Below are 19,474 nucleotides of genomic sequence, written 5' to 3' on the forward strand. Positions count from 1 at the left end.
CTTTTATCTTTTTTTGTGCACAAGCCTTGTTTCCCAATTAAATTGAGGAATAGGACACATTTTATAGTTGTGTATCTCTTTAAGTTCTTACATATTTACCCTGGAAATCTACACAGAGGAGATACTCAACACAATGGTTACTGCTAATAATAATTACAGATTTCCTCTTGGAGATTCTGATACTCTCCATCCCCCACATGGGAATGGAGAGTGTATCGCTTTCCTGGAGAGGCATTTGTGACCTTAGTAAGTTGACAAGGGGTGTGTATAAGCATGGCTGAGTTGGAAAAAAGACTCAGAAATTCTTTAGAGAAATCAGTATAAATTAAATATCAAAGAGTCATAGCATTCCCCTTGCTTAAGAGATCTATTTAGATTAAGCAAAAATGTAACAGTCTGTATGATCAGGCCACCCAAGATGTCTGTTCTCTTGCTCTCTGTACATCCCTGGCTGGACCAGCGCCTGCTTCACCTACCCTCTACTCACATGACTGACCTTCCTATATACTTGCCCCCAACCCAGCTGGTGATTGTTCTAACATTTAGATAGAACATCTCCACCTGATAGCTTTTCAAAGGGGCGGTGAGGGGCCTGCCCCCTGCTAGTTTCCCTGGTAACCCACGAGCCAACCTGACGTCAGTTCCCCCTATAAATGGTAACCTCCCCCCTCCCTCCCGGAGTGAAGACTGCAGTCACATCCTGCCCATCGTCAGCTGCGCATGGTGGGGTGTTTCTCGGGGACCTTGCTTCAGACGTGTAAGCTCGCCCACCCTCTAAAAACCATTGATGTCTCTGTCACTGACTCTGGGCTCTAACTTTGGTCTTGAAGCTGGGCCAGTACAGGGTGCAGCCCAACACAGCCCAAACTAAGTTCAGTCAGTGTGAAGTTTTTTCCTTCCTTGTAGTTAGTTCACCACATTTTAGACAAGGAATTAGCTTCAAAGACTTTGTTGGGAGACAAGATAAATTATATAAGTGCAATTGTTTTTTCATTTGGAGAAGACAGAGAGAAAGATCTGTTTACTCAAAGGACCAAGAGAGTCACACAAACTTCACTGAGCCTAAGTAAGTAGTATCTTAATTCTCAAAACAAGCCACACTTGAGCTGATAATCACACACAGGAAGGTGTTTCAGCTCACCACCATAATTACAATAACCTCAACAGCGGCACACCTCTCCTTCTCTACCTCCCTCCCCTTGTGCCCACTTCAAACTTTAAATCTACCTTCATTTTATTGGGAGGAGCATCTTGACTTGTGTCAGTAAATAGTACTTTGGAAGCTGGTCATTCTGGGAAACAGCAAACAAGAAGGTCCTAATGGAAATGGAGACTTCCTTCATGGGTTAACTATGGAAACAGGCATTTCTTTTTCCTTCCTCTGGTGGAGACAGATTTTTCTTCACTGTGTCTTTGTGTGTGTGTGTGTGTGTGTGTGTGTGTGAAGTCATCAAAGTAATAGCACATACCATTCCAGGGATTTAAAAATAATACATGGCTGCGAAGTGGAAAATGGAGGTAATTACTATATTTGTGTAGTTTGGGTCAACTTCCTTTTGAACTGTACAAATAAGATGTCTATTTTTCAGATAATTGCCTAATTTTTGCCAAGGCAGTTTGTTTACATGGCACAAATAACCTGAGTAAACCTAAAGAATGCCTTGAGTGGGGCTATCCCTCTCTATGTTGTGTTCATAATGGCATTTAAGGTTGGCTTTAGAATTTTAAGATATATTTACATAGTGTGTATCTCTCAAAACTACTTCACTCTGTATATAAATAGGGTTTGCTTTGAAAGACATTGGACTGGGACTTCTCTGGTGGTGCAGTGGTTAAGAATCCGCCTGCCAATGCAGGGGACATGGGTTTGAGCCCTGTTCTGGGAAGATCCCAGATGCCGTGGAGCAACTAAGCCCTTGTGCCACAACTACTGAGCCTGCGCTCTAGATCTTGTGAGCCACAACTACTGAAGCCCATGCCCCTAGAGCCCGTGCTCTGCAACAAGAGAAGCCAGCACAATGAGAAGCCCGTGCACAGCAACAAAGAGTAGCCCCCACTTGCCGCAACTAGAGAAAGCCCGTGCACAGCAACGAAGACCCAATGCAGCCAAAAATAATAAAAAAAAAATTATGAAAAATAAATAAATGAAGGACATTGGACTTTCTGCCTGCTCAAAATACCTCTGCTAGACCTCATATCACCTTGGTTGGAATTTCCTTTCATTAGCAGCCAGTCTGATCCCCAGAGACTAATTTGCTGAGTAAACTTCTGTGTCATTTAAACTTAGACTCAATTTCCTCATTTGTAAATTAAGAGGTTGAAGAGCTCTACTTTCTCTGGTCTGTTTTTCCCTGTTTCCTTCCTTCTCTCTCCAAATCACTTAGTTTTGTGTTTAGTGTTTTTCTGTATTCAATTTGCAAAGTGTTATAGATAATTTTAATTATACTGCAATCAAAATGTCAACTTCTAAGGAAAACAGATTCTAATTGACTAGTATTGCTCTTAAGCACTTTCTTATCAAGGAAGTGTTCCCTCTGCAATTCCCTGATAACCATTCTCTGTAAAGACTCAAAGAAGTTCTTAACCTCCACTCGAACTTCCTTTCTTGTTTCAGACCTTTACATCATCTTCATTACCTTCTATGCTTCCACTAGTGAGCTAATGGCTACAAGTAGTTGATATAGAGATAGCTTCAGTTTTATGAGGTCTTCCTTTTTTTTGGAACATTAGGCAGTGAAAGCAAAATAATTTTCTCTACTGTCTCGTAACATCTTGAACTGACAGGCACACACCTCTGTTGGGAGAGAGATACTTAATTTTAGTAAGGCCAGGCCTGCTTCCTATGTCCACCACTATAGGCCTTTTAGTCTTAATCTCAGAAACTCTCAGCTAGCTCTGTCTCCCTCAGTTTGTGTCTAGCAATAACAGTTGTGCAGTGAAGGAAACACACACCTAAACACACACACACATACACAATGCAGAGTCTCATATGTGCAGTGTCTCCTAGTATGAGTAAAATATCACCTGATGGATACATTTGGAGGAGGATGGGTCGAAGAAGAGATTGTCAGGTTTTTTTAATTGAGATATAATTGATACACAACATTGTATTAGTTCCAGGTGTACAACATAATGATTTGATATTTGTATAATAGATACCGCCAAGTGATCTTCATAGTAAGTCTAGTTAACATCCATCACCATACATATGTACAGAACTTTTTTTCTTGTGATGGAAGCTTTTAACATTTATTCTCTGAGCAACTTTAAATATGCATTATAGCATTATTAACTGTAGTCACCATGCTGTACATTACACCCCCATGACCTTTAAAATTTAATTAATTAAATTTTTGTAGCTAGGTCTTTATTTTATGTTATTATTATTATTATTTTAAATTATTCAACTTATTTAAACTAAAACCAAACAAACCAATTCACCCATTTTTTTCCACCACCTATCCCCAGCCTCTTGCAACCACCAATCTGTTCTCTGTATCTATGAGCTTGGTTTTTATTTTATTTTTTAGATTTCACACATAAGAGAGATCATGTGGTATTTGTCTTTCTCTGTCTGACTTATTTCACTTAACATAATGCCCTCGAGGTCCATCCATGTTGCTGAAAATTGCAAGACTTCATTCTTTTTTATGGCCAAATAATATTCCATTTTATATATATGCCACATCTTCTTTATCCATTCATACATTAAGGAATATGTAGGTTATTTCCATATCTTGGCTATTGTAAACAATGCTGCAAAGAACATGGCAGGGTGTGGAGGGCAATATATCTTTTTGAATTAGTGTTTTTCATTTTCTTCAGATAAGTACCCAGAAGTGGAGTTGCTGGATCATATGTTATTTCTATTTTAAAATTTTTGAGGAACCTCTATACTATTTTCTGTAGTGGTTGCACCAGTTTACATTCCCACCAATAATGCACGTGGGTTCTCTTTTCTCCACATCCTTATCAACTCTTGGTTATTTTTTGTCTTTTTGATAATAGCCAAATAGTGAGGTAATATCTCATTAAGATTTTGATTTACATTTCCCTGGTGATTAGTAATGTTGATGATCTTTTCATGTGACTATTGCCCATCTGTATGTCTTCATTGGAAAAAATGACTATTCAGATCCTCTGCCCATTTTTTAATCTGATTATTTGTTTCTTTGCTATTAACTTGTATGAGTATTTTTTTAAAAATTAGTTTATTTTGAATATTTTAATTTTATTTTTTATACAGCAAGTTCTTATTAGTTATCTATTTTATACATATTAGTGTGTATGAGTTCTTTATATATTTTGGATATTAATCCCCTTACCAGAGCTATGATCTGGAAGTACTTTCCCCCATTCAGTAGGTTACCTTTTCATTTTGTTGATGGTTTCTTTTAGTGTGCAGAAGATTTTTAGTTTGATGTAGTCCAACTTGTTTATTTTTGATTTTGTTACCTTTGCTTTTGGTGTCAAATCCAAAAAACCATTGCCAAGACTGATGTCAAGGAGCTCACCATCTAAGTTTTCCTCTAAGGGTTTTATGGTTTCAGGTCTTACATACAAATTTTAATCCATTTGAGTAAATTTTTGTGTATGGTGTAAGATAGTGGTCTAGTTTCATTCTTTTGCATGTAGCTGTCCAGTTTTCCCAACACCATTTATTGAAGACACTGTCCTTTCCCCATTGTATATTCTTGGCTCCTTTGTCATAAATTAATTGACCATATATGCGTGGGTTTATTTCTGGGCTCTCTATTCTGTTCCACTGATCTATGTGTTTGTTTTTATTCAAGTACCATACTGGTTTGATTACTGTAGCTTTGTAATATAGTTTGAAATCAGGGCATGTGATGCTTCCAGCTTTGTTCCTTTCTCAGGATTGCTTTGGCTATTCAGGTGGGACTGTCAGCTTTTAACTCTAGAAGCCTGAAAGTACCGACCTTATAGTTAGGTATATTTCCACACGGCACACAGACATTTATTGAGTATCCATTATGTCTTAGCCATGGGGCTGGGTTCCAGGTGGGAAGTATACAAAGCTAAACTGTGTGCTTGTTGAATTCACTTTCTAGCAATGGAGCTCCCCCCACTCCTGATATGCCTCATAATTTGTGTACCATTAAATGTTTAGTCCAGGCAAAATTGCCAAGTTTAGTTAGTTAGTTTAGTCTTGAATAGCACCTGATTCCCACCTGAAACTGTAAATCGTCTCAGGTTTACTCAGAACTTGGCTTTCATACAGATACCTCACGTTCCATTCTCAATGAAAGGTGAGCAAACCTTGAGGATGCTCTCAGTAGTTCAAGCATGAGCTTAGAAAAGTACACCCAGATGAGGACTGTTGATTGAGAAAGCTTCATATCACTTTCCAGATTGAAAGTGATTGCAAAGAAAAGGACATTTCCACCCACCTTCCCATCTTTCCTTCTGCCCTTCCTTTCTTCCTTCCTTCTTCTTTCCTCATAAAGGCTATAAATGTTAGTATAGTCTGTTGGAGTTTCCAGAAGAATAAGCACTCCACCACACATTGTGCACTTTCTTTATTAATCAGAGTGAGATTGACACTTATGAAATACATCTTAGAGACAGCCCAAGAAATCTCTCAAAATTTCTCCACTTTGTGATTCACTTTTACACGTGACAATTTAGAAGCAGACAGTGATGGGCTACTCTAAAGTAAGTTACAGCCCCCAGTTTAACCGTTACTTCCAACAGAACCTCAATATTCTTTAGAGCTATCAGTTGATCGCTTGTGCAAACTCATGCTGTCATTCCAAACGTTCCGGCCCAGTTTCTGCTGCCAGGAGCTGTTGAAGCTGTTGAAACCTTTCCTTAAGACAGTATGTGTTTTCCCTCTGATGAGGGATTTAATCTGATTTATTGGGGAAATCATTTTTTTGAGAATGATTAACATCTTAACATTAATCCTTTATTTGTCATTTTAACTTCTTAAAGATTTTTACCTTTATTATTTCCCTTTTATTGTTTCAACTTAATGTTTGTTCTAATCTTAACTTAGAAACAGAAGTATAATCTCTTTTATTTATTTGAACTTTTGGGCTGAGTGGGTATAGTTAAAAGAGAAGCGTTTCAAGAAACATGGTCATAGACAAGAAAACAATCCTAATGAGAGTGAACGTGACCCATGTCCAAGCCATAATTTAAAACTCCTCAAATATTACTTTCTTTAGGAAACCTTCCCCAAGATATAAAGTAGGGAGTTAAAGGAACAGGTAAAAATAATCTTTCTAAAATTATCTTTGAGGGTTTTCTTATTTCACTCATGACTCTTATTTCACTCATCGTATATATATTAAGAGCAATGCCTTTTTTTTTCCATCGTAGGGTTTAAGCTTTTTGAAGTGAAATGTGTAAGTTTTGATCTTGAATACAGATCCCAACCCAATTTAGTTGGTCTTTTATACCCCAAGTAATCAAAAGGTCCAAGCTGTTCTTATAAGAACTTCACATCGTATACTGATTCTGATTCCCGTAAACAAATATCAAAACATCCAAGCATATAGAGAAAATCCATCTTGAGGGTTGAAGAAGTAGAATGGGTTATCATATTAACTCCTGGCCCATGGCAAGTCTATTAATGTTTACAAGGAAAATGCATTTCCTTGTTCATTTATTCATTAAACAGTTAATCTTTTCTGCAAGCCTTCTATGTGTAACAACAGCCATTCCAGATCAGGGGCGGTCAAACTACGGCCTGCAGGCCAAATCTGGCCAGCTGCCTGTTTTTGCACAGCCCATGAGCTACGAATGGTTTCCACATTTTGTTGTTGTTTGTTTGTTTTAAATATTTTTAGGCCAAGCCGTGGTGGCATGTGGGATCTCAGTTCCCCAGCCAGGGATTGAACCCATGCCCCCTGCATTGGGAGCATGGAGTCTTAACCACTGGACCGCCAGGGAAGTCCCTCACGTTTTTAAATAATTTAAAAAATCAAAAGAAGAATAACATTTTGTGGAACGTTAACATTGTATGAAATTCAGATTTCAGTGTTCAGAAATAAAGTTTTAATGGAACACAGACACACTCCCATTAGCTATGGTCTACAGCTGCTTTTATGCTAACAAACCAGAGCTGGGGTAGTTGCAACAAAGACTGCATGTCCTACAAAGTCTAAAACACTTACTGTCTGGTCCTTTACAGAAAAAGTTTGCCAATCCCTGTTCTAGCCACTGGGAATTCAACATGAGAAATATAAGAAAAGTTTCTGCACTTATGAAATTACATTCTAATGGGAAAACAAACAAAAAGAATAAATGAACAAGATTGTTTCAGACCTTTGAATGTATGATAAAGACAATGAAACATTTGATGTGATGGATAGTGAAGGTGGTTAATTTAGATGGGGTGGCCAGAGGAGGCCCCTGTGATAGCGAGTCTGAGAGCTGAAGACAAGGAGACAGCCATGAAGCATCTGGAAACAAAGGGTCCCAGTCAGAGGGAACAGCAAGTGGTAGGTCTCAGGAACAGGAAAGCGTGGCTGGATCACAGAGAGATGGGGAGAGTAGTTGGTGAGATCAGAGAGGGAGCTCGGGTTAGGTAGGGGCCAGCTCACAGAAGGCCTCTTAGGATGTCAGGTGTGTATTTTTCTCTATGGGCAAAGAAAAATTCTCTGAAAGCTTTTATGCACAGGAATGATATGATCTGAATTACATTTTAGGAAGATCAACTTGATGATTGTATGGAAAAGAGATTCTAGTGGAAGTCAAAGTGGACACAGACCGTCAGGGGCTGTTGTAGTGGACCCAGTGAGAAAGGGTGGTGGCTTGAATTATGGGTGCAGCTAGGGGGAGGGGAAGAATTGGATAGATTTAGAGCTTAGCTTGGAGGTGAGCTGTCAAGGCTTGCTGAGGTGGAAGGTGAAGGAAAGAGAAAAACTGAGGATTACACTTGGGTTTTTGGCTAAGCTGGTGCCATTTCCTAATGTAAATTGTACTCAAAACTATTAAAATATATGAACTTATGTCTCAAACAGGAGTTCCTATCTATGTAATGGGTGTTTCTCACCCATTACAAGGTATAGATGTAGTTGTGCATCTATACCATGGTGTCTTACTAATTTTTGTCTTTACTCTCTTTCCTGAATGTAGGAAATAATTGATATCATCCACAAAGGCATGTTAACCAAGAGGAAAGACGGCTTTTAACTTCAAGTCCGCGTGTGGACCTCTTTCTGCAGAGACTGAGGAAGAGGTAGGTATGACCATGAAAAACAAGCTTAATACCACTTGTGAAGTTTGCCTCACACAGGTGATCTGTTGTTGATTTGTAGTTAACAGGGAAATAGCTAGATTTCCTTGTGGCATTCTCACTATTGCTCTTAATTCCAGCAGATATTTGGAACATTGATTCGGTTGTTTTAGTTCAGCCTGTTAGAGAAATCGAGTTGATGCAGCCAGCCAGCCAAGCAGCAATAACATGTATTTCCCCCCCGGCTGTAGAAATAGTGTGTTTGCAGAAAGAAAACGTGTTTCTCCCAGTTTTGTCAGCATGATCAAACATTAATGATGTGTATCTGCAAAAAACTGTGAGAAAATTGGGGGTATCATCTTACCAACACTATCATTAAAAAGATGAGAGGAAGAAACTGAGAAACGTTTACTAGATTTTTTTCCCAATCTTCTATAAAAAGAACCAGAACTTTAAACCTCCCCACAGGTGATCATTTTAGTTACACTAATGATCCATAAAGATTACATGATTTTGAACAGTTGCGGTCACTGAAATGGTTGAAAAGATAAAATGAACTGGGTGATAGGATGCTTGTGGTAATCAGCATCAGACTCTGTACAACTTGTGGTAGACTGAGTGTGTGTGTGTGTGTGTGTGTGTGTGTGTGTGTGTGTGGGTGTGGAGAGAGACAGAGAGAGAGAGACGGAGAGAAACTTGAACTTGAGTTCAGGTTTGAGTGGCTAGCTGGGTGATGACAGCCTTTACTGAGACAGGAAACCTGCAGAGGGAAGCCACTTGGGGGATGAGGGGAATGACTTCAGTTTGGGGCCTATGTTGCCTTTGGGTTTCTCATGGATATCCATTTGGAGACATCCAGGAAGTAGTTGGAGATATAGGTCTGAAGTTCATAGAAGAGATTGAGATGAAAGATTTAGGGGGACTTTAGAATCTTGGGAGTAAATAAGATAGCCCAGAGAAAATGTGCATAGTGAAAAAGGCTGATATTTACTCTCTAAGGAATAGGGATAAGAAGAGAAACTTGTAAAGGAGACTGCAAAGGAGCAATCAGAAAGGTCTATACTAAATCACTAGAGTGAAGAACCATAGAAGCCACAGGAAGACTATTTTTAAAAAGTAATCTATGGTGTCAAATGCTGAAGAAAGGCAAGTGATAAAACAACTGAAAATGTACACTGAATTTATTCATACATAGACTTTGGTGATCTTGGTGAGAGCTATTCTGGTAGAGCAATTCATGGCAGAGAAAACTAGATTGCAGTGAATTAAGGGGGAAGTGGGAAGTGAGGGAACAAAGTGAGTACTGTCAAGTTTTTCAGGAAGTTTGACTGCGAAGAGTAGAAATGCAATAGGGCATTGGATTAAAGAGGTCTTGGAAAGAAGATTTCCCCCTTTCCCACCATAAGACTTGAGCCTGTTTAAATACTGATGAGAAGGTTTAATAAGCGAGAGAGATTAATTACAGATTAGCGTCCCAGAGAACACTAGGATGGATTTCATCGTACTTGTCGAGGGTTTAGCTTTATATGCAATGATGGATAGTGCTATTTTTCCAGTAGTAGAAGAGAAACGGAGAGTTGAAAACAAGGGTAGATTTGGTAGGTTAGATAGAAGTTGAGAAGCTCCCTTATGATGACTTCTCTTTCTCCGTGGAGTAGGGGGAAAGGTTATGGGATGGAAGTGCAAGGTAAAGTGTAGCTATCAGAGATTTGAGGGGAGGGAAGTGAGATTAAAGCAGCATGGGAAATGATCATGGCTAAGGAATCCTGGTAGGTTCCCTGACAGCCAGCTTGGAGAGCCCAGCAGAGAGTGATGATCACAGATTTATGATTGCAAATTGCCCGGTTGCTACTTCTCACCTGCACCATGCAACACTGAACCAAACCTGTGAAGTTTCATGGAAAGAGTAAACAGTTGATTGATTGTTCTCCACAGCCACTATGGAGAACAGTATGGAGGTTCCTTAAAAAACTACAAATAGAACTACCATATGACCCAGCAATCCCACTAGTGGGCATAACCCTGAGCAAACCATAATTCAAAAAGATTCACGTACCACAATGTTCATTGCAGCACGATTTACAATAGCCAGGACGTGGAATCAACCTAAGTGTCTGTTGACAGATGCATGGATAAAGAAGATGTGGCACATATATGCAATGGAATATTACTCAGCCATAAAAAGAAACGAAACTGAGTTATTTGTAGTGAGGTGGATGGACCTAGAGTCTGTCATACAGAGTGAAGTAAGTCAAAAAGGGAAAAATAAATACAGTATGCTAACACATATATATGGAATCTAACAAAAACAAAAAGTTCTGAAGAACCTAGGGGCAGGACAGGAATAAAGACACAGATGTAGAGAATGGACTTGAAGACACAGGGAGGGGGAAGGGTAAGCTGGGACGAAGTGAGAGAGTGGCATGGACATATATACACTACCAAATGTAAAATAGATAGCTAGTGGGAAGCAGCCACATGGCACAGGGAGATCAGCTCGGTGCTTTGTGACCACCTAGAGGGGTGGGATAGGGAGGGTGGGAGGGAGACACAAGAGGGAGGAGATATGGGGATATATGTGTATGTATAGCTGATTCACTTTGTTATACAGCAGAAACTAACACACCATTGTAAAGCAATTATACTCCAATAAAGATGTTAAAAAAAAAAGTGAACAGTTGAGTTCACCTGGAGGTGGGGTTTTGCCAAGCAGATGCTATGGAAAGACAAGGGGGTAGGGGAATCTAGAGTACTGGTAAGAGAGAAATCAGAATGTTCAAACCATGAAATCTATGCAGGATAATTATGGAAATTAAGATTGGAGAGGGCTGTTGGGCAAGGAAAGAGTAGCAGAGGACTGAATGTCCTGATAAACTTCCAGCACTCATTCTAGATTCAATATGCATTTGATAGATATTCAGTTGATAGTAGAAATATATAGATGGCTACTTCCAAGCCCAAATACCAAAGGTCATGGGACTCCCACACGTATATCCCATTCCTCCATTACCAACACCTCTCTTCCAACTGGAGGGAACAGTTTATTAAATCAGAATATGTCACCCTGCCTCTGTACCTTTTGTCATAACAATATCCTGTATTAATGCCTGTTCCATTCCTTTTTGCCTATTCAAATCTTACCCATCTTTTAATACTTAGCTCTCCCTTTATTCACAAAACTTTCAGCTGAGGGAAAGCAAGGGGAAAACAAAATTCCCTAACATTTATTGAGCACCTATTATCTTCCAGGAAATGTACCTTTCACATGCAGTTCTAATCTAATTTGGGCACTGGAGCGCTCAACTTCCTTTTGAATGTGAGTTATTTATATTGTCTTTAACATTATATGGCATTCCTCTGTGTTTACTTGATTCAAGAGATTTTTGTGTCTATGTCTTACCCTTATACTGTGTACTAATTTTTTAACTTTTTATTTTATATTGGAGTATAGCCGATTAACAATGTTGTGATAGTTTCAGGTGCACAGCAAAGCGACTCAGCCATACATATACATGTATCCATTCTCCCCTACACTTCCCTCTCATCCAGGCTGCCAGATAACATTGAGCAGAGTTCCCTGTGCTATATAGTAGGTCCTTGTTGGTTATCCATTTTAAATATAACAGTGTGTAGATGTCAGTTCCAAACTCCCTAACTATCCCTTCCCTCCACCCTCTCTGCCCCCGTAACCATAAGTTCCTTCTCTAAATCTGTGAGCCTGTTCTGTTTTGTGAATAAGTTCATTTGTATCATTTCTTTTTAGATTCCGCATATAAGCATATCATACTATGTTTCTCTTTCTCTGACTTCATTCAGTGTGACAATCTCTAGGTCCATCCATTTTGCTGCAAATTGCATTATTTTATTCTTTTTAATGGCTGAGTAATATTCCATTGTATATATGTACCACATCTTCTTTATCCATCTTCTGTTGATGGACATTTAAGTTGCTTCCATGTCTTGGCTATTGTAAATAGTGCTGCAGTGAACATTGGGGTGGATGTATACTTTTGGACCATGTTTTTCTCTGGATATATGCCCAGGAGTGGGATTGCAGGGTCATACGGTAGTCTATAGTATTTTTTTTGATGGCTTAATTATGTTGTATTTTCTGTAGCACCTTTCAGAATGAATTGGACATGGCAGGTATAAATTCTTACTTGATTAAGAATATGAAAATGCAGATAATAGACTAAAAAGAATACGGAAAAAGGAAAGAAATGTGAGTGCCAACCATTATCCCTTGTAAATTCATGATATGTGCTGGGAACTGGGAAAAATTGAGAAATATTGCACTAGTGTTTGAAATATTAATATACCTTCTAAAAGTGGGTAATTTACTGCTCTTTCAGTAGACTCAGACCTGATACATTTATTATAGAATGTCTTATAGCCAATTCTACATAACTGTTTCATTTGAAAAGTAGCCAAATGTGATATATTGGGTGGAGACATAGATTTCTTTTAATTAGTTGTGTTCCAATATATTTATATGAGTTTATAATTCAGTAAAATATAATTCAGTATTTGACTTATTTTGAAAAATGCGCACTCTATAATTTGGGTAGTTGCACATTAGAATATCTGATAAGGGTTTGATATCCAAAATATATGAAGAACTCCTACAACTCAATAACAAAACAAAAACAATCTGATTAAAAAAGAAGGCAGAGGACCTGAATAGACATTTTTCCAAGGAAACCATACAGATGACCAATAGTTACATGAAAAGATGCTCAACATTACTAATAACCAGGGAAGTATACATCAAAACTACAGTGAGATATTACCTCACACCTGTTAGAATGGCTCTTTCCAGACCAAAAATAGAGTTGGTGAGAATATGGTGAAAAGGGAACCTGTGTGCATTGTTGGTGGAAATGTAAATTGGTGTACTCACTGTGGAAAACAGTATAGAGGTTTCCCCCAAAATTAAAAATTACAAACTATATGATCCAGCATTTCCACTTCTGATTATTTATCCAAAGAAAATGAAAACAAAATGAAAAACACTAATTCGAAAGATATATCCACCCCCATGTTCATTGAAGCATTATTTATAATAGCCAAGATATGGAGGCAACTTAAGTGTCCAATGATAGATGAATGGATAAAGAAGATGTGATCTCTCTCTCTCTCTCTCTCTCTCTCTCTCTCTCTCTCTCTGATGGAATATGATGGAATATTACTCAACCATAAAAGAATGAAATCTTACCATTTGCAACAACATGGATGGACCTAGAGGGTAATAGTGAAGTAATACCACATGATTGCACTTATATGTGGAATCTAAAAAACAAAACAAACAAACAAAACAGAAACAGACTCATAGATACAGAGAACCTGATGGTTGCCAGAGGGGAGGTGGGTGGAGGGACAGGTGAAGTAGGTGAAAGGGGTTAAGAGGTACAAACTTCAGTTATAAAAATAATTCATGGGGATGTAATGTACATCATAAGGAATATCATCAATAATATTGTAATGACTTTGTATGGTGACACATGCTAACTAGACTTATTGTGGTGACCATTTCATAATGTATAAAAATATCGAATCTCTATGTTATACACCTGAAACTAATATACTAATGTATGTCAATTATAATTCAATAAAAATTTATGTATTATTTAGTAAAGGTACTATTTAAAGTTAGCTAAAATTTTAAAAGACTTGGCCCGTTTAAAAAAATAGTGGTGTTTATGTCAGAGATGAAAACCAATAATTCAAATTTCAGCAGTAGCAGCAGAGTAGTTTTTTCGAGTTAAGACTGGAATTGGCTCATTAAAGAAATTTTGTAGCATCTCATCGAGAAATGGCTATGAAATTTTCTGTAATGAACCATCAAAACTTTCTTCTCTTCCTTTTCCAAATTCTCCTCCTACTTCATTTTTAGGAGGTTTATAATTTTTTTATATTCAAAAGCTAAGCTTCATTTAAAGGCTTTGCCAATATGATGTTCATTTCATAGACAAATTAATTCAAGCACAGACAAGTTATACATGTCTGAGTTTCTGCAGAAAGTTTTTGCCGGAACTAGCAATGGAACTGGAGTTTCCTATTTGCAAATGAGGTAACTATTTTAGAACGTTACATGCTGTATATTTACTGGGCAAAGGCTGTCAAACTTGTTATACAAAGACAAATGGATCAGTTTTTCTTCCCTTTTTACAGCATTACCATCACCTTCTGCCTGGAGATTGTCATTTTCTTCATTAACCTCAATTATATTTACTAAAAGGAATGTTCATTTTAGTGAAAATTTACAAAGTATTTCAGTATTTTAAATGCTTAGCAGTTTCTTGCCATGGGAAAAGGAGAAGCTTTTTCAATTATAAATTTACAGTGACAGATAAATCATTGAGATGACAAAGGCTAGGCCATTTTAAATTTCATATGTATATATAGTGTTCTGATCCCTGGATATACCGTAAGAGTAGAGTCTATAGAAGCTACCAGAACATAATAATAACTTACATTTGTAAAACAAGTGTCACAACATGTTTTCATATGCTTTATTTTGCTTTCTAAACATAGTTGTTTTTCCTTATTATAATAGAAATACATGTGCATTATAGAAGAATTAGAAAACACAGACACATAAATGGAAGAAAAATAAAATCTGTTACTCTGAGTTAAACTCTTTGGACACTGAGTTTAGTTTCATACCATCCCCCCACCCATGTGGATGTGTGTAGATCATATACATAAAATTTTTACTTGCTTGTACACTTAATAGTTACATTTTACACACCATTATATACTAGTAGCTATATTTTTTATTTTTACAACATTGTTTTTAACAGCTGTATAGTACTTTATTATGTCAGTATAGCCTAATTTATTTAATCAGTTTCTGTTATTGGATAGTTGATTGTTTCTAACATTTTGTTATTACAATCAACACACTGGTAAATATCCATTTACATACAACTTTCTGTGCTTTCTTAATTATTTCCCGAGGCTAAATTTCCAGAAGAGGAAAATCCAGGACAAAGTTCTGGGCATTTTTAAGTCTGATAATTACTGCCAAGTTGTCCTCCAGAAAGTCTTATAATTTGCACTCTGACCAAATACATATGAGACCAAATACACTCTTTCCTCACTAATAGAAATTAAACTATTAATTTGCATTGTCTCATTCTGATTCTTATAATAATTGTGATGTAGACAGAACAGATGAGGAGAAATGTTAATTGTCACACATCTAGAAAGAAACAGGACTGGAACTCAAGTTTTCTGACTTGCCATATCACATATTTCTTTTTTTTTTTTTAACATCTTTTTTGGAGTATAATTGCTTTACAATGGTGTGTTAGTTTCTGCTGTATAACAAAGTGAATCAGCTATACACATACATATATCCCCATATCCCTTCCCTCTTGTATCTCCCTTCCACCCTCCCTATCCCACACTTCTAGGTGGTCACAAAGCACCGAGCTGACCTCCCTGTGCCATGCGGCTGTTTCCCACTAGCTATCTATTTTACATTTGGTAGTGTATATATGTCAATGCCACTCTCTCACTTCATCCCAGCTTACCCTTCCCCCTCCCGGTGTCCTCAAGTCCATTCTCTACCTCTGCATCTTTATTCCTGTCCTGCCACTAGGTTCTTCAGAACCATTTTTTTTTAGATTCCGTATATATGTGTGAGCATACGGTACTTGTTTTTCTCTTTCTGACTTACTTCACTCTGTATGAAAGACTCTAGGTCCATCCACCTCACTACAAATAACTCTTTTATATCACATATTTCTTGCCGTCGTGCTGTCAATGACGGCAATTCCAAGTGAACGGTCAGGAAAGAACCTTTAGCAGGAATTCTTACACGCCACAGCCTGACTCATGTCTGTGTTGCTGGCAGTGCCCTGGCCTCCAGCCATTGGACTGTGGGTGGCACAGTTCTTGTGTTCTGAGGAAAAGGCCGTGTGGTCACCCTGCTTGTCCAGGCCAGCACTGAAGCCAGTGGGAAAGGGAGGAGGAAAGAAAGTTAGAGGCAAAGAGGCAGTGGAGGGTGACCAAATTATAGACCTTGTAACAGCATGTCCCTAAAACCTTTTGAGTCTTGCCCCATTTTATGAGTAAAATAATCCAGGCCATCCATCTGACCTGCATATTTTAAATTAGTTTATTTTTATAATTTTTTAATTGTAAGATTCACATAAATAGGATTCTGTTTCTGTTTTCATTTATACAAGTTATTCAAGGATCCAAATTCTCATAAGTGAAACAGAGGAGGTGGTGAAGGAAAAAAAATTCTCTTTTGAATAGAAAGACATAAAAGTGGGATTTTGTTAATAAGAAATTTATTTATTTATTTATTGGCTGCGTTGGGTCTTCGTTGCTGTGTGTGGGCTTTCTCTAGTTGCAGCGAGCGGGGGCTACTCTTCGTTGTGGTGCCTGGGCTTCTCATTGTGGTGGCTTCTCTTGTTTCGGAGCACAGGCTCTCAGCGCACGGGCTTCAGTAGTTGTGGCACGTGGGCTCAGTAGTTGTGGCTTGCGGGCTCTAGAGCGCAGGCTCAGTAGTTGTGCTACACACGCTTGGTTGCTCCGCGGCATGTGGGATCTTCCCAGACCAGGGCTCGAACCCATGTCCCCTGTGTTGGCAGGTGGATTCTTAACCACTGTGCCACCAGGGAAGTCCCAAAAGTGGGATTTTTAAATTTTTTGTATCATATCATTTAGTAAATTTAAATCAAGTTTAAAGAAAATTAAAAAAAATAGAATAGCGATGTGTTTAATCATACAGTTGTTTGCCAAGTTCTAAAATGTATTTGGCTATAGAATTGTGTTAGAAAACTGTTGTGCAGAAGTGCAAGCAGCATTTGTTAGGGGCTAATAAACCAGATATACTAGTAGGTGTTGTAGGGTTAGTGAGATGAAATAGTTACAGGCTCTGTCCTCAGCAGCCATCTTGTAGTGGCCAGAAGGTTGCTCCAGGAAGCTTTCCTGACCGTTAAAATCTGTTCTCTGATCACTAAACCTACTTCATAGATTGAAGTCATCTATTTACGTGTCTGTTACACCCACTAGACTGTGAGTCCCTTGAGGGAAGGAATTGTGTTCTGCTGCTTACTGTGTCCACCATGAGAGGCTGTATAGAAGAGGGTCATAGAAACTTAATACAACACAACTATACCAGAGGAAACATAGCATCATATTTTACCATTTTGGGGGAAGGAATTATTTTTTGATTATTATGTTCACTACCTCTCAAAAATATTGGGCTATACTTTTCAAATTTATTAAGGTAAGATGATATATTATTAAATTTCAGTTCTTATTAATTTTGCAAACTTGGGCATATCATTTATGTTCTCAGTTTTTCTCATCTGCAGAATAAGGGTGTTAGACCAGACCAATAATTCTCAACTGATGTTGGGGAAACCTATCCCAATATTCAGGGATGGAGTAGAACACCTCAGAATCTTAGGATATTGTGGTTTGAAAAAACATACTCAGTATCATTATATAATTTTAAATTTGTAAAATAAAAAGAAAGGCTCTATTTCTATAATATTAAACAATAGAAAAAAGAAGTATCCTGGAAAATGTTGTTATCCAGGCTTCTCAGAGGTTGTGGGACAACTCTTCCCAGGAAGTTGTATAAGAAACTCTAAGGTAGGTGTGGGAAGGGTCATAATTTACATTTTTTATGGCTTTCAATGAGTTCAGTAAAGTTAAGAGACACTGCACTAATCCAGAGAAGCTCCAGTCACCTAGGATTTCATCGTGGATGACGTAAATCTTGTTTTTCTTTGCATGCGTTGGCAAAGTTCAGTCACCTTTGTTTTTTTTAAACTTATTTTGAAGAGAGGCAAAATCTATAGATCATATTAATATTAGGCTGAGAAAGATAAAGAGGATAAGAAAACCAATCAGACTGAGTTATTGAAGAATTGATGTATAGAACTGCTCTTACTTCTTGGACTCACCTACGTGATCCAGGACAGGCTGATGGTTTAGTTTAATTGTAGCAAGATCTTGTGAGAGAACTGAAACCCAGCATAGTGGATTTGGGTGATGGGGTGCTGTATTTTTAAGGGACTACAGGCTGTGTTCTCATAGTGCTTGGGGTCTTATTTGAAGGAGTGTTTTAAGGGTTAAGTACTTGCTGTTTGGCATCTGAATGACTTCCCCCTACAATAAAGTGCTTCCAGGTCAAAATCGACTTGATTTTCATATAACTTTCTGGTTGTGAGTATCCACATCACAACAAAAGTATAAAGTGATTAAAAATGCCCAGTACAAAATAAAAAAACAAAGATTGAAATGCCACCCCATTGCGGGAGTTGATACAAAAGTCAGTTCTTGCAATCTCCTCTTCTCTGGGGCTCTCTCAGATGGCTAGTGCAGGAGATAGCTGTGCTTTTTATACGCTGTGACTTTTGGAGGCCTGGTCCATGCCTTCAACCCCCAGTCCCTCGATGACTTGGCCACACTCCTGTGGTCACAGGAGTCAACAGTATCCTGACGTCCTCAGTTACAAGCCAACCTGGGTTACTTTCACCTTCCATTTTGCCAGTGTGTCCCTCAGATACGCAGAAGCAGAATCCGTTTGTCCTGTCTTGTGGTATTTTAAGCTCTGATTCTAAACTACTGCATAACTTTCAACTAAGTTAGGGCATAGTTCAATTTGGGGCATGGTCCACAGATTTAGAGTAGCATTTTTAAAATTCGACTTTTTGACCTAAATCTTTAAGTACCTCTCAGTTTGGGTCTTCTGAAAAGCAGATGTCAAGGTAGATTAGATGAGCAAGAGATGTGGGGGGGAAACATCGTGAAGGAAAAAAGGGAGGAAGCACGAATAGGCCAAGAAGAGCCTTGAGTCCTTGATGCAGGTCTGTGAAAGGAGAGAGGGAAGGGAGGATTGGGTTGGAAGGAGCCTCAGACCACAGTGTAGTTCTGAGGAAGTCTCAGCCCGGCTAGTGAGGAGCCCTGAGCTCTCTGAGCTCGAGTGTCCCATTAAAGGAATCCTGTGTCAGGCTGAAGTGACCTGGGCCTACTGCCGCCACCGTGCTCTGTCATTGTCTGGGGGCAGCCAGTGGGAAGTGTGATCTAACTTGAACACTGCACTGGATCCACAAGTGACCATTTGAGGCTGTCCGTCAGCTATGTTCCCTGCAGCAGGTCCTCTGGAAGGGAGAGTTGAAAGGGGTACCTCCACAGCCACTGAAGTATCCAAAGGTGGCACCTTAAATCTCAGGGTCCTCAGCAGAACTTTCTAAAGGTTATTGGCATTATTCCTTCTACTCTCCACTCCCATCTCCT

The 19,474-nt window shown here is 38.5% G+C and overlaps 1 long non-coding RNA gene across 1 annotated transcript in view; it reads left to right on the plus strand.

The window, feature by feature from the left end:
• Window positions 1-19,474, plus strand: part of LOC113610280 (uncharacterized) — a 336,551-nt gene that overhangs the window by 158,973 nt on the left and 158,104 nt on the right. The window contains exon 8 of the long non-coding RNA XR_003429020.1: window positions 8,107-8,209. This is a non-coding gene — a long non-coding RNA (uncharacterized LOC113610280). The remainder of the gene's footprint in view (window positions 1-8,106; window positions 8,210-19,474) is intronic.

The sequence above is a fragment of the Aethalodelphis obliquidens genome, unplaced genomic scaffold (genome assembly GCF_003676395.1).
Source record: "Aethalodelphis obliquidens isolate GAN/ISIS:26980383/991018 unplaced genomic scaffold, ASM367639v1 scaffold3, whole genome shotgun sequence".
Lineage (NCBI taxonomy): Eukaryota > Metazoa > Chordata > Mammalia > Artiodactyla > Delphinidae > Aethalodelphis > Aethalodelphis obliquidens.